This window comes from Chlorocebus sabaeus, chromosome 4 (genome assembly GCF_047675955.1).
Source record: "Chlorocebus sabaeus isolate Y175 chromosome 4, mChlSab1.0.hap1, whole genome shotgun sequence".
Classification (NCBI taxonomy): domain Eukaryota; kingdom Metazoa; phylum Chordata; class Mammalia; order Primates; family Cercopithecidae; genus Chlorocebus; species Chlorocebus sabaeus.
Window position 1 is genome coordinate 61,318,309 of NC_132907.1, and position 16,095 is coordinate 61,334,403.

The 16,095-nt window shown below is 35.3% G+C and overlaps 1 long non-coding RNA gene across 2 annotated transcripts in view; it reads left to right on the plus strand.

The window, feature by feature from the left end:
* LOC103215100 (uncharacterized) overlaps window positions 1-16,095 on the plus strand; it is a 280,042-nt gene that overhangs the window by 32,722 nt on the left and 231,225 nt on the right. For both annotated transcript variants that reach the window (XR_012092807.1, XR_005238024.2), the window contains exon 2: window positions 11,318-11,416. This is a non-coding gene — a long non-coding RNA (uncharacterized lncRNA). The remainder of the gene's footprint in view (window positions 1-11,317; window positions 11,417-16,095) is intronic.

Consider the following 16,095-nt stretch of genomic DNA (forward strand, 5'->3'; position numbering starts at 1 on the left):
TAATTCTTTCTATATTTATACAGTCAATGTTCATCTACATCTATCCACATATTATTATTTTTGTTGTTTTCCTTTTTTCTACATTTCTGATCTTCCATCTAAATCATTTCCCTTTTTCCTGAAGAATATTCTTTAGTATTTCCTTTAGTTTGGTTTATGTTTCTTTTAGATTTTTTGTGAAGATAATTTTATTTTATGTTTATTCTCAATATTTATTTGGGGAGGTGTAGCTTTCTAGCTTGCCAATTATTTCTGTTAAGCACATGAACAATATCCTTCCATTAACTTTTGGTTCTCATTGTTTCTTTTGAGAAGCAAGCTGTCAGTCTGATTTTTAATCCTAAAGGTCATCTGCCTCTTTTTCTCAGATTGGTTTTAATATTTCCTATTTGTCTTTTATTTTCTGCAGTTTTTCTGTGATGTTTAATTGTGTATCTTTTTAATCCTAGTTGGGGTTTGGAGCTCTTTTTCAACCTGTGGATTGATGTCTTCCATCAGTCTCAGAAATTCCTCAGTCATTATCCTTTCAGATAATACTCTCCCAATTCTCTCTTCTCTGTTTAGGGCTCCAGTTGAACCTATGTTAAACCTACTCGCTGTATCCTCTAAATCTCCTGTCCTATCTTTTATATTTCCTATCTTTTTGTCTTTCTGCTTTTTAAAATTCTGGATATTTTCTTCTGTCTTATTTTCTGTTTCACTAACACTTTCTTCAAATGTGTCTAATCTGCTATCAAACCCATACTTAGAGTCTCTGATCTGTTTACTAACTGGGTGTAGAAAGGTCAAGGACCATTTTGGCTGTACTGGTGCATACCAGTGGAGTATTAACCTTGGTGATGTCAGCCATTCCCGAGGATTTAACTACTAATTGTATGTCAAAAACTCTCTAGCTTAATTTCTTCAACACATTCCTCCCTTTAGAACTCTAGACCCAACAAACAAATGCTTACTTAACAGTCCACCTAAAATTACTTTCAGGTATCTCAAACTTTACATGCTTAATATTAAACATTCTATTTCCCATTCAAATCTGCTGTTCCTTGAATCTTTCTGTCATCAGTCAATAGAATTCCCACCAATTTATATATTCTTGCCAAAGCCTATGAATGGTTCTTGATATATCCCTTTCTCTTATCTTTAACATCCAGTCTGTCACAAATGTCATCTGTTCAACTTCCAAAATATATTTGAATCAATTCACTTCTCTCCAACTTACGGTCACCCTACTAGGCTAAGCTACAATCTCATTGTATCTTTTCTTTATCTATTCTCTCTGTTTCCACACTTGTCCTTTCTTCAGTTGTTTCTCCATTCAGTGTCGGAAGAGATCTTTGTAAAATCTTAAATCTCGGACTTTTAAAAACCCCTCTTAGGATTTCAAATGCTTTCCCATAATACACAAGACAATACATGATGTTATCATAGCGTGCTTCTCCAACTTCCTAAAAACTTCCTCTTTCACACGATTTAGCCATACCTATTTTAGTTTTTTGAAGGTTGGTTTTTGTTTGTTTGTTGTTCATTTGTTTTTGGCCTAAAACTCTTTTCTCCTCATTCTCTCTTTCTGTCCTATAGGCTTTAGTTTATAAGTAATTCTTCTCATAGAGGACTTCCTCATAATCCAGTTTAAAAAATGGGAGTTTCCTGCACAAGCTCTTGCTTTGCCTGATGCCATCCATGTAAGATGTGACTTGCTCCTCGCCTTCCACCATGATTGTGAGGCTTCTGCAGCCACTTGGAACTAAAAGTCCAATTAAACCGCTTTCTTTTGTAAATTGCCCAGTCTCGGGTATGTCTTTATTAGCAGTATAAAAATGGACTAATACACCACAGCCCTCAGGGTACTCATTAAAATTTATTCTTCAGTATTAAAAAAATTAATGCCAAAGAGTAAAGATGATGACATCTTTTTCCCCACCACCATAAAACCAAGACCTAGTTTGTGTCTGGTACATAGTAGGAACTCATTAAATATTTGTTGAATGAGTGAATGGTCTCCAAATGGCAAATTTTACTCTTCCAAAATTAAATTTCATTCTCAGCTCCCTGCTATATTCTTTTTGAAAAAATTTTTCTCAACCGTAAGTTTCCATGTCTGTTATAAGCCATTCATTAGAGTTTTTTGTCCAGCATGTATTTACAAATCTAGTTAGTTCTTGTTTTTCCATTACAAACAAATGTCAGGACATCATTCTCCAAAACCCTATCTCAGAAACACAAATTTGCTTTTATTTTTGAAGTTTATTGTTTAGTTAGTTTAAATCAGATTTTCTTGATCTTTCCTTTTTACAATACAAACATGAATTCTGTTAACTGAGACTACCTGAAGCCACCCAGTTGCCCAGTGTCAGTGTGTACTAACTGTAGATTTTTAGATCAATGGCCCTTGTTTTCTCCATACATTTCTTGGAATTTTTCTATTGCTTTTGGTATTAGGATTTTATTTTATTTTTTGGTCAAAACACTGGGTTTGCCCACCTCCTCCTCCTCCTCCAACAAGATGCCCGAAAGAAGCATGAGTCATAGGAAAATGAAAGAGGAATGTCTCAAATATTGGGATGAGAAGACTGCTCTTCTCATCTAACAGATTCTCATTTCCTGTCCTGAGTCATTTCTTCCCACTGAAATAACAACTGTAATTCTAGTCATGGGTGTGTGTTTGTGGGGGTGGGTGGGAGGTCTTCAGAGGTCTCAATAAAAAAGAGAGAGTATGAAACTTTTGTTATTTCCTGTTTCTGAATATGTCTTTTGGTTTAGGATGTTGGAAGGGGTGAGAATCTTTGGATCTCTGTAGTGCTTGTAGTGGTGATGGAGAGTGTTGAATGTTACCAAGCCAGTACGGCACACTGAATAACTGGATCAGAGTTCTCTTTTGGTGGGAATAACATTAATAAATAATGGAAGGTAACTACGTGTTGAAGACTGGTAGAGTAATCATGAGTGTCACCTTCTCATGCCAGGTGATTCTTCTTTATGGGTACAGTCCTGAATTTGGTCTTCTAGCTTCCGTGTGAAACCAGTCAACTTTGAGAAGTTCTGATCTGTCTAAACAGAAATGAATCAGGGAGAGGGGAAACAAATACATAAATGGTAGTTACATCAAGGTAGTATCCTAAGTACTAAATATAAAGTCTCAAAACTTTTACCCATTTTCATTTAAAAATATTTATTTATTATTTGTACTCTCATAGAAAAAAATAAAGATCTCTTAAGAGGTCTCTCAAAACATTTGCAAACAATAAGGGTTTGTTTTTTCGTGAGCCAAGATAGATTTTGTTATGTCCTGACTTTCCTTGAAGTAGTTGTATTTCAAATGATTAATTGCCTTGAACTGCTTTTAAAAATTGTTTTCCTGCTTCCGTGACTTTTTTTGTGACAAAATATGAAAGAAGTAGTAGAAATAATGTTCTTCTGCCAAATTTTAATTATTGAGATTTCAAGAATTTCTTCTTTCTCCTTTCCTTTAGGAATAAAATTAAAATGTAAAAATCTTGGAATTTGGCATTAACCAGCTTAAAATTTAGAATGCCAAAAATTATATCAATTCTACATTATTCTATGAAACTTATAAAAAATTTTGGAAACATGGTCTTTACAGATGCTATATATTTCAGTTATACGAATTCAGAATTAAGTGTTTATGCCACATTACATTTTGATTATAGAGTTACTTATATTTCCTCACCTTTCATATTTTATTAAAGAGATTCTCTCTCTAGCCTCTAGTAGTTTTTGATAACAGTCCTTTCTCCCTAGGGAACCCAACGTCTCATTAATGAAGTCCAAATATGAGTCACCAATCCACATTCCCAAATACTGTGCTTTTTAGGTGGCTCTTCATACTCCTTTACCTCTGGACCAAGCTAATCAGAAGTGGAGTCCTCAAGTTAATAAGTCATGTTATATAACTTTTTCTATTATAGCTATGGCTCAATATTTTTTTTAAAATCCTAAAATACCACTAAGTGTCTTTGGCCACATAAAAGACTAGATTTCCAGTTCAGAATGACAACAGATACAGGGCTTGACATATCAGGTACCAAATAATGCTGTGGCAAAGCTTGGATTTTTTTTTTAAGATGGTAAGATGTATGCAGATCCTTAATATCACTTGCATTAATGGATTTCCAAGTAGTATATAAACCAGCCATTATTCTTATTAAGCAGTGCTAATATATTTTACATATAAAAATTCTTCCCAGTTTTATCCCTTTATATGTGTCATATTAAAATAATTAGTCAAAGCTGCTTTGCAGTTAATGTTTATGATGTTGTATACTTCACAAAAGTACCCCTGTATTATGCTTCTAATGAAACTTTATTTTGTCTTGTTTTATGTAACACATTTGAAAATTCTATCTTTTAAAATACATTATTTTTATTACTACAGGGGTATTATGATGCTTTCTTTTACATAGTTTATTCTTGTATTGATTTTAGTATTTCCAAAAATAAATTAATTCACATATTACTTTTTGTAATACCTGAAAAAATTAAGTTTTTCACAAAATATTTGCAAATCCTGAATCAGTGTAAGTTCTATTCAGTTACAGAAATAGTAATTGCCTACCTACTAGCACTATCTGAAGTTGTATATAGCGAGATTTTTGTTTTCTTATTTATCGCCTCCTTCCAGAGAGTATTGAGTTCCACAGGAGAAAGGCCTTTGTTGGTTCACTGCTGGATTGCTGGTTTCTGTAATATTTCATGGCACATAGTAAACTGCCAATAAATATTTGCTGAATGAATTCACTTATTCAGAAACTATTTATTGAGTGTCCACATATCTAGGCACTGAGGATAAAGCAGTGAATGGGCCAAAGTCGTGCCTTTCCGGAATTTATTTTCAAGTGGGAAGAGAGAGATTATAAAATACGTGACCCTGAAAATGTATGTCATATGTCTGATGTTGATAAGTGCTAAGAAGAAAAATAAAGCAGGACAAGGGGTGGAGAGAGAGAATTACTATCCTAGCTAAGGAATTCAGTGAAGGCCTCTCTGAGAAGGTGAAAAATGATTGAATGTCACTACTCCTGTGCCACTGCCACTGGCAATACTGAAAAACATGGAAGACCAGGTCTTAGACTCCAAGGTGACTATAATCTGATGATAAAGTCATACATGTACATGTACATCATAAACATAATGATAGGTGGTGCTATGATAGATGTGCAATGATAGTGGCATGCATGCAGTGCAATGGAACAGTGTCTGGAGAATGAAGTGTAGCCATGTATTAGCAAGCAGGGTATATGGTGGTGGGGTGGAGGATGACTATTCTTTGTAAATGCAGAACTGATTCTAGGCTGTGAAGGTTCTGCCAGCTTAAGGACTTTGGGCTTCAGTCAATATTTGGTGGGTGACTAATGGTAGTCTTTAAACATGGAAAGGGACCAATCAGAGCTACATTCTAAAAACTAACTTTGGTAGCAAAATGAGTGGATTTGAGGGCATGAGATTGGGTCAACTGATGTTTTGATAGAATTTGTGATCAAATATTACTTGAAATAACAGAACCTTAGTTGGGCCAAATCTTTTCTTCAAACAAAAGAATAGTGCTTCCAAGATTTCTGTTTTTATAGTCGAACTGGATTACCGTATAAAGTCATAAGAAAGAAAGAAATAATATTTCATGACAAACTGTAGCTGAGAAGGATCAAGAGAAAGGCAAGAATGAAGATTTATAATCTGGGATTTATAAAATAGCTGTAATTGGTACAGGGAAAACACTCAATTTATCTGGATATACTTGTGTTTCCCTATTTAATCCACATGGTGTCATTTTTTACATGTGTTTTCTCAGAGCAGTTATTTTCATTCACAGGCTGTGGTGATGACTCACTTCATCCCTTTTGGGTATTAGAGGCTCTTATTTCATTCAGGAGATTTTCCGATTTACCAGACAGTGCATTAGACATAATTGTCTTGTTGGAATTTGGCTGGGGGAAAATACTTAAAGAAATATATCACTGTTGCTTATACTACCCTCACATATACGTTTTATTCAGCAAAATCTGAACTTGATGAGGAATCTGTATTAGTTTGCTAGGGCTGCCATAACGAAGTACCATAGACTGGGTGGCTTGCATGAAAGAAGGTATCATCTCACAGGGCTGAAGGCTAGAAGGCTGAGATCAAGGTATAGGCGGGGTGGGTTCCTGTTTTGGACATTGAGGGACAGATACGTTCCAGCCCTCTCTCCTTGGCTTGTAGATGACATTCTTCTCCCTGTGTCTTCACATGGTCTTCCGTCTGTGCAAGTCCCTCTGCACAAATCTGTATCCAAATTTCTTCTTCTTGTGAGGACGCTGTGCTTAGGGTCTACTCTAATAACCTCATTTGAACTTAATTACCTCTTTAAAGATCCTATTTTGAAATATGGTCATATTCTGAGGTACTAGGGGTTAGGACTTCAGCATATGAATTAGGAGGATGGGGAATACACAATTCAGATCATAATAAGTCTAAATATTTGGCTTTTTCTCTCCAGATTACCCAGTTTCCCTAAAGTGACAACCCACACCCAGTGAGTGGCTGATGTAGTGCTATAAAGGTTCCACTTGCCCCAAATTCAGGCTAACTCCGTAAAGCCATCCCAGCCCCAGAGCTCCCTGTGCCATGAGCTGAGTTCTTTGTTATGAGAGTATCACAGCTCCCCTCTACCTCATCCTACTTCCTCACTCCCTCACAAGTGTTGGGTCCTTATACATTTGCCAAAGAACTCAACCTGTGACAACTTTAGTTCAATAGATTTGACACTTTCCTTGCAAGGGAACTCTTGGTTTCTTACTATTATTGTCAGTTGTCCTCATTAACAAGGTCATTTAATACCTAGCTGCAAATTACTGAAAGTTTCTTTGGAACGACAATTTTTCTTATAGACTTTAATGATTATTCTAGCTAAAGGTCATTTTTTTTTTTTCCTCTGAACTTCTGTAGGACAGCCCTGTACAATTTAGTACTTTAATGATGATTTGTATTTTTTGCTCATTCACATTTGTGAATGATTTAAGATTGCACGTTTCCTGAAAGTTGATATGCTTCTATCATATTTTTTTTCTGTTCTTCAAAATGTGTAACATAGTTTCAGAGCTCTAGTTGGTACTTAAGGAATTTGGGAGCATACAGTAGTGTAGACGCCCCAGAATTTTTAAATGAGAGTGTGGAATCTGAATTATAAAACTCATATTAGGGAAAGCCTACACTGGGAAAAGAAACTGCATATGTGGTATAAAATAAATAGAAGATCTGTGTTTGAATATTGACTATGCTGTTTACCCACTATGTGATCTTATAAAAGTTACTTACCCTCCCTGAGCCTGAGTTTTCTCATCCATAAAATAGGAATATTATTAATAGCAATCTTATAAAGTTGCTGTGAATGTTAAATGAGGTGCAGTATTAAATAAGATGCATGCAGTATTTAGCACATGATTCAGTCATAAAATGGATATTATTACCTTCACACTTCAATCTTTCTGAATTCATGATGCATCTTGTGATTAGTGTCAAAAGAAATTTGTCAGTTTTATGCAAGGAAGTGGAGCATGATATGTTAATAGTTCTTAAGGTCTATATGAGTGGACTTTGTCATCACAGAAGATAACTATTCACCCAGTTACTTGCCTCAGTTAAATACCTTGTAGTTGTGACAGAATCTTAAATTTGGATACCTAATTATTATTTTAAAGTGTCCCCAAAAGGATTACATTATAATCCAAAGACATAGCTTTAACATAAATGGTTACAGTGGAGCAGATTGCCTATCATATGCCAAGTAATTCAGTTAAAGATAATGGAAAATATTTTAGAATTAGCTGTATAACTTTCAAAATTAGAAAAAGTTGTATAACCAATTGATGAATTAGGAACACCAAATTCTAAATCTAATCCTAAAGAAGCAATCAAACAAACCCAAATTGAGGGTCATTCTACAAAATAACTGATCTGTGTTCTTCAAAAATGTCAGTGTCTGGGAAAGCAAAGCAAAGCAAAGTTGAGGAATTATTTAGAGTTAACAGAGACTAAACCAGTATGACAACTAAATAAAATATATGGTCTGGATTGGATCTTGAATTAGAAAAAATAAAATTGCCATGAAGGACAAATTAGAACAATTGGTAAAATATGGTATGGACAGTTTGATTATCATATTGCATCAATGTTAAATTTTCTGAATTTTCTTATTATACTTACTATATTATATAAAATTCTTAAATACTATAATTAATCTAATTGTACTGACTTATTTAAGAGTTTTCACAGGTTAAGTTCCTCAGCAAGTTTATAAGGACTCAACACTTGTGAGGGAGTGAGGAAGTAGGATTAGGGAGAAAGGGGAGCTGTGATACTCTCATAACAAAGAACTCAGCTCATGGCACAGGGAGCTCTGGGGCTGCGATGGCTTTATGGAGTTGTCCTGAATTTCGGGCAAGTGGAGCAGACCTTTATACCACTGCATCAGCCAGTCACTGGGTGTACGCTGCCCCAGGGAAGAGTGCATGACATTCATCAAAGTGTGTCTCTTTAGCCAAGGACAATTTCCAGAAGGGGATTCAGCTGCAAGCTGTTCATTGCCAAAACTCTTCAGCTGATGGGGAGAATTAGTAGTTCAGTCCTAAAGAGGGAGGAGGAATATAGGTGTCAGACCACAGCATCCACTCTGGTTATCATAGCTGTAATTTACTTTAAAATGATTCAGTAAGTAGAATGATGTGAGAACAAAGATAATACCAGAAATGCACAAAAGCAAGAAAGAAAGATCTCAAATTAGCAAAATACGAAAAAACCGGTGAATCTGGGTGAAGTACTGTTTTCAGCTTTTCTGTAGGTCTGAAATATTTTTTAAAAAGTTTAAAAAATGAAATTCCCAGGTGATACCAGTACACTAGCAGATTGGAGGACTGTGGAATGAAGTCATCTTTAGAATTCATCCCAGCGCTAGCATGATGGAATCTGTGACTTGGTCAGATTGGTTATGGTGCATTTGCTTTGGGCTCTTGAAGCCATGGAACCACACAGCATATTTCCTACATGTTTGTTTTGTCCATAAGTTCTCAAACTTTAATCATATTGTTTAATTAAATGGGTTTGAGGGATTGTAATACCAACCCTGGATTTATAAATAAAACTGTTCTTTCCTCTATTTTGATGATCAACAGTGGGCAAGTTTCTGTATTAAAGATCAATTACCCATCTGAAGAAAAACAGGGAAGCTGAGAATATTTAAGATACATTTATTGAGATGATTTAAGACAAAATTATTAGACCTCATAGTTAATGAAACTGTGTTGTAATAGATACATATTGTCAATAGTTTATTGAAAAACTGCAAGCAAAGCAAATGTCTTTGCCTTTATTAAAAGCCAGGGGAAGATATAGCGGGCTCAAATATTTAATATGTTTCTTTTTAATTATGAAATAATCTTTAGAATATTTATTTATTATGAAATACATTTTAAAATATTGCTTAATTCTAAAATATGATTTAAAATAAACTATTTCTCTGTAGTTTTTACCGAGTCCTTATCTCACTAGGCTGGAATATTGATCCCAACTACATCTTGTTTTAGATGTGAGGATGGTCATGTCTTTCCACTCTGTTTTCAATGTTACATCAAAAAGTCTCAATTCAAGGGCATTGAAGACAGTTATTTTCTTATGAAAGGTTTGCCAACTCCTTTCTTATAGGGATCTTGCTGAATGCATTCAGCAAACATTTTTAAGCATAGACTTTAGAGTCAGTCTCCCTGGATCCGAATTCCAGTTCTAACATGTAGCTATGTGCTCTTTGGAAAACTACTTAACTGCTCTGTATCTTAGTTTCCTCATCCATAAAATATAATACTTATAGAATTAATAGTTCATATTATCTATGTTATAGAGTTATTTTGAATATTAAATGAGTTATAATATGTAGAACACCAGGCATGTAATAAGTACTTAATAAGTTTTAGATATTATTATTGTCATCATTATTAGATATTCATACTGCATACTAGAATCACATGTTTTAACTTAGATCATTATTATTATATTGATTTTATAAAAATAAAGATGCACGTTAATTAAATGTTAATCCAAAATCACCAAGGTCATCTAACTAGTGAAGGAGGAGAGCTGGAATTCAAACTTCAAGCCCAATTTTCTTTTCACTTTTGTGCACTCATGGGTGGGAGAATTCCAGTGTTTTTTTTTGTCAGCCTCCCAGGACCAGCAGTAGATTACCGTTTGGAATGGGCTTAGATAGATCCTGCCACCTCCAATGTGTTTGTACATGTAATCCTGCATGCTGCAGATGTGAGTATCTGGGGACTTTATTTTCTATCAGATTATACATTATTGAGAGCACAGTCTAAGTCTTATTGGTATTTGTGTCCCATGCACTGCTTAGTGCAATGCTTTGAAGATAATAATTGTTCAGAAATTATTTGTCAAAAGCATTCCTGAACAAAATTACTATTGATGTTTAACATAGTTAGATCGGGCGCAGTGGCTGACACCTGTAAATCCCAGCACTTTGGGCGGCCGAGGCGGGTGGATCACAAGATTAGGAGATCGAGACCATCCCGGTTAACGTGGTGAAATCCTGGCTCTACTAAAAATACAAAAAATTAGCTGGGCATGGTGGCGGGCGCCTGTAGTCCCAGCTACTCGGGAGGCTGAGGCAGGAGAATCGCTTGAACCCGGGAGGTGGAGGTTGCAGTGAGCTGAGATCGTGGCACTGCACTCCAGCCAGGGCAACAGAGCGAGACTCCATCTCAAAAAAAAAGTAAACAAAACAAAACAAAACAAACATAGTTGATGGTTATGTTTTAGTTTTACATGTTGCTATTCCAACATTTAGTAGGGATGCAATAGCCAAGACTCAAGCTTCCCACAAGGAATTAAACAATTTGAACTTTGCTTTGTCCACCAAAACATTCATCCCATTATGGTTTTGTGTAAAATAAGCCTTATTTTCTGTCTATAAATAGATTATTTCAAAACGTTAATTAGTGTGGCCAGACCTGATAATAGTTTCCTGATTTATAACTAGATCTTTTAATTTATCTAATCTTAAAGCTTTGTATTATTCTTTTCTCCTTATGAACTTATTGCCATTTGGATCAAGCTTGTCCAATCCTCAACCCACAGGCTGCATGCGGCTCAGGACGGCTTTGAATGTGGCCCAGCATAAATTTGTAAACTTTCTTAAAACATTATGAGTTTTTTTTTTTTTTTTTTTGCGTGTTTTTTCTTCTTTTAGTTCATCAGTTATTGTTAGTGTTAGTGTATTTGATGTGTATCCCAAAGACAATTCTTTTTCTTCCAGTGTGGCCCAGGGAAGCCAATGTGGATACCCCTGATTTAGATGATAGTCCGCTTCTGCCACTTCGTTGAGCTTCATTTACCTGATCTGCCACATGCAAAGGTTAGATAAGATGGCTTCTAAACTATGACTTTGTAAATTTTTGCTCTTTATAAGAAGATAATTTATATGTAAACCAGTTTACTTCCATACTAACCGAGATTGTCTCCTTTCACAGTAGTGAATCAGATTGCTATCCATTTGGCCTGGTCATTTGAGTCTTGCTAATTGGTCTATGAGAAACATTACCAAAATTTTGAATCTGCTCTTTAGGGGGACATTTAGGTGAACCAGTGTGAACTGATATTTTAGGATTGTGTCCAATTGAATGTGTGTGTGTGTGTGGTGGGGGAGTTGAGGTTTGCCACATGATTAGTTTTTCATCTAATTTTAATATTAATTATTTGGAGAGTCCTAGTAATTGTTCATGTATTTCTTCTTAAACACAATATAAACAGACCCATTATTAGGATTCAAACTTTGAACTGTATCCTTTCCTCCTTCCTTCCCAACTCCTTTCTCTGTCCCTACTCCTCCCTCCTTTCTTTCTCTCTCCTTCTTCCTTTTCTTCCTCTCCCTTCTCTCCCTTCTTTCCTCTCCCCTCCAAATACTCTCTCCTTTCTCCTTCCCTTTCTTCCTCCCTCCCTTGCTTACTCACTCCTTTCCTTCCTTCTAAGAAAGTTTAATGAGAATCCACTGTGAGGCACTTTTCTGAGGACTTAACGATTCAAGCTTTAAATAAGGTCTAGTCCTTGTCCTCAGGTAGCTCTTAGACTCATAGGGCACACAGAAAAGAACAGATACTAATCATAAAATAAGTTGGTAAGTACAGCAATATCAAAAACACTGTGTTCTTATAGGGTTAGATAGAATTTAGGGTTAGGAAGCATTCCAAATGAGGTGATAGTTGGGATGAGACTAGTCAGATGAGTATGGTCATGGTAACAATATATACAATATATATACTATATATATACACACACTATATATACAATATATACTCTCTATATATATAATGCCTATACACACACACACACACATATATTTCCCCAAACACCTTTTACTGAACTTCTTGAGTTTCATGACTGCCCTTTAGAACTTGGAAAAGAACGCAAGCTACAATAAAGAAAAATATGCCTGTCCAAACAAATTTGAAAGGTCAGCTCTCAGTCTATCCAACTGAGATTCTTGTCGTACACTTGATTCTTTTAGTGTAACACCCCCATGGTTTGAAGGGAAACATGCCCTTTAGAAAACAGGACAGACCGTCATGGGTTGGGTTTGTCAAACGTTTTTAGTACCCTGGGTTTTATCAAAATAACGCCATCCAGTTTTGCCAACAGCTTTGCTCCTCACTTAAAAAGCCCTCATATTTCAGTCCATGTGTTTCATATTCATTTAGACATCTCATCACGCTAGAGTTGGGTAGGAATTGTTTAGTGTCCAAAACGTCTTTCCTACTAGCCTTTGATTCTTAGAAATAAAGATTATGCTGGGTGTGGTGGCTCACACCTATAATCCCAGCACTTTGGTAGGCCAAGGAGGGCGGATCACTTGAGGTCAGGAGTTCAAAACCAGCCTGGGCAACATGGTGAAACCCTATCTATACTAAAAATACAAAACTTAGCTAGGTGTGGTGGTGCTTACCTATAGTCCCAGCTACTCGGGAGACTGAGAATTGCTTGAACCCAGGAGATAGAGGTTGCTGTGTGCTGAAATTACACCACTGCACTCCAGCCTGGGTGAAGAGTCTCAGAGTGAGACTCTCAAAAAAAAAAAAAAAAAAAAAGAATGAATGAAAGAATTACACTTTACCAAATGTAAATGAATTTCAGACCCTTACTTTTCAAAGGGACTTTGCAGATCTCCTTGTGCTGTAGGCAAATCTGGAAAAATCTGTATGTCCCTATCCCGATTCTAGAGATACTCAGGCATGGGAGCCTTTCTCAAAGTGATCTCCCTACATTAGAATCCCCCAGGGGTTCTTAAAAATGCCTCTTTATGGGCTCCAATACAGATTTACTAAATTTGAATGCCTTCTTGTTTTATATAATGTGATTCTTTAGAAGGAACTGCACATTCACTTAGTGAATATGTACAGTATATTTATATAGTGAATAGGTACGATATAAGAATATATAGGTAAATATATATACACATATATAAATATATAGGTAAATATATACATACATACATAAATATAAATATATATTACTATATATATTTATATATAGTACCTATTCAGTAAGTGTTAGCTGTTATTATCCAGATGCCTTATAGATGTCTCAATTTGATATCCAACAGACATTTGGAGCTCACCTTGTCTAAAATTGAACTCATGATCATCCCTCCAAATGTAGTCAAAACTATGCCTTGTCTCAGGGGGCAGGGTGCCACCATTGCCGAATCTAGAAACCCCAGCAGTTACTTGCCTCTCACTTCCAATGGCTCAATATGTCCTAGTTAGATTTTATCTCTAACATCTTTCTAATTAATTCCCTCGTTGTCATGCCTTCTGCCACTGGCAGGTTAGATCTACAACATCACCTCCACCCTCATCCAGATTACTACAATCACCTCTTTCCTTTGCTTTCAGTCTTCCAGTTTCTTCAGAGGACTAGTCCATCCTCCACACTTAAATATATATCTGATGGTGCCACCTCCCTTTTTGACTGCCTGGGCTCAAGCCATGATTCCTTATTAATGTCTAGGATGAAGTTTAACTTTTACTTTAATGCCCACAGCCCTTGTGATTGGTCTCTTTCTTACCTGTGCAGTTTATCTCTCACTACCAGATGTGAATCCTTTGCTCTAACCCTACAGATAAAGTTCTCCAAATGTGTTCCCCTCTTCCATGCTTTTATGTACTCAGTTATCCTCTGTCATTCCTATTCCCTTCCATGTGTCACCCTCTCCTAACTTCTTTTAGCTCTTACGTTTTCTTCAGAATCAGCTTTGATATGACCTCTTCTTTAAAGTCTTCCCCTATCAGTCTGATTTAATTGCCACTATCCTTAGCAGAGTGTAGTAAGTACTTAGCATAATATAATAAATAATACAATTTATCATTTATTTATTTTTGGGGAGAGGTCAAGTGGAGTTTACCACACTATTGTTAGTTATAAAGCTTATTTTGAGACCTGTTCTTTCCACATTTACTCTAGAACTTTCTAAATTTATGAAAGTAGTTGATCTTTGGAATGCCAATTACATTTAGAGGGAGGTATCTGAGGGCTCCATAAGGCTTGCTGAAGTGCTGCTGATGACGTTCTGTATCTTCATCTGGGTGGCGCTCTATGAATATGTACATATGCAAATGAATTATTCTCTATTCTTAAATATGTGCACTTGACTATAAGTCATACTGTATTTTTTAAAAAGTGAATAAAAGTAGCTGACCTTTTATTTTTAACTATAAAATTCTCTTTTCTGTTTTGTCTATTGAATGATATCGTGGGTGCCTTGCTTCCCGAGCACAACGTTAAATGCCGTTATAGCAAGGCACGTTTAGCTTCCTGGGGAAAAGGGCTTTTAAAATTTTAACTTCTCACTAGGCAATGAAATAATAAAATGGGATTAATTGGAGAGGTAGTTTAATACTTGCTTTACTAATGTTTCTCCTCCCCAAATATTTATTTAATTTTGGTAGGTATTAATCTTGTTACTATTGTGATACTCTTTTTAGCTCTTCAAGGTTACCAGAAGTAAAGATTCTTATGAATTATCCCATTAAAAATTATTTAAAATATAGATAAAAAATAAACCGTTACTTCTGAATTTTCAGCTTCAGGTCTTAACTCTTTGACTTAATCATTGTACTACATGATCTGCAAACTCTTAGTCCTGAGGGTCTATGATTTCACTTGGAGTGTTTTCTTTGAAGAGACTTTATTGATTAAGCATTGCATTCATTTCCTATTTCTTTGAAAAGTAAATTCCCTTTGAAAGTAGACTTATAAACATAGATTATGTTGCTTGCTATTGTATCTCCAGCACTTAAAACAGCCTCTGACACATAGTTGATGCCGAAGTATAGTAACAGTAATATTGAGGCACACCCGAAATATGGGCCTCTTTATTTGGTAATTATGTTTATATATACAAAGCAACCCAATGCTATATCTTACCTAGATTTACTTCTAATTTAAAATTCATGGATCACAGCACAGCCATATTTCTGGGAGATGGAAGCATCAATTTCGTTGTTATTGTGGCATTAGAACAAGTCTTGGTTTGACTGGAAAATCATAAGTAAATCTGGACTCAGTCCAAGTTTTATCAAATAACCTTGAAACTTTTAGATTTGAGTTAATCTCCTTGTACTGTAGGCAAGTAGAAACAATAAAATTGAAATACTATTTTTCCTTTTTATAATAGTATTAAAATTAAGAATGAAGTAAAATCTATAGTCATTGAAAAATTAAAACATACGAATTTAAGATGATATTATTAAATATTTTTGGCTAGTGCTGATAATAATTTGCAATAACCAGATAATGTGTATTTTCAGGTCCTAGTCATACTTGTTAGGATTTTAGAGATAAATTATATTAATAGCTATTTCTCAGAGCAACTGTTTCTAGAAAGAATATAGAAAATAATTTACTCATACTGTAGAAAATGTGTTTTTTCATGAAATATAAGAATGTATTTATTGGGCATATATTCAGTATATTCTGACTAAATTCAGCTTAGCACTCTTCTTTTTCAAAAAAAATATGGCTGGTTGCGGTGATCCCAGC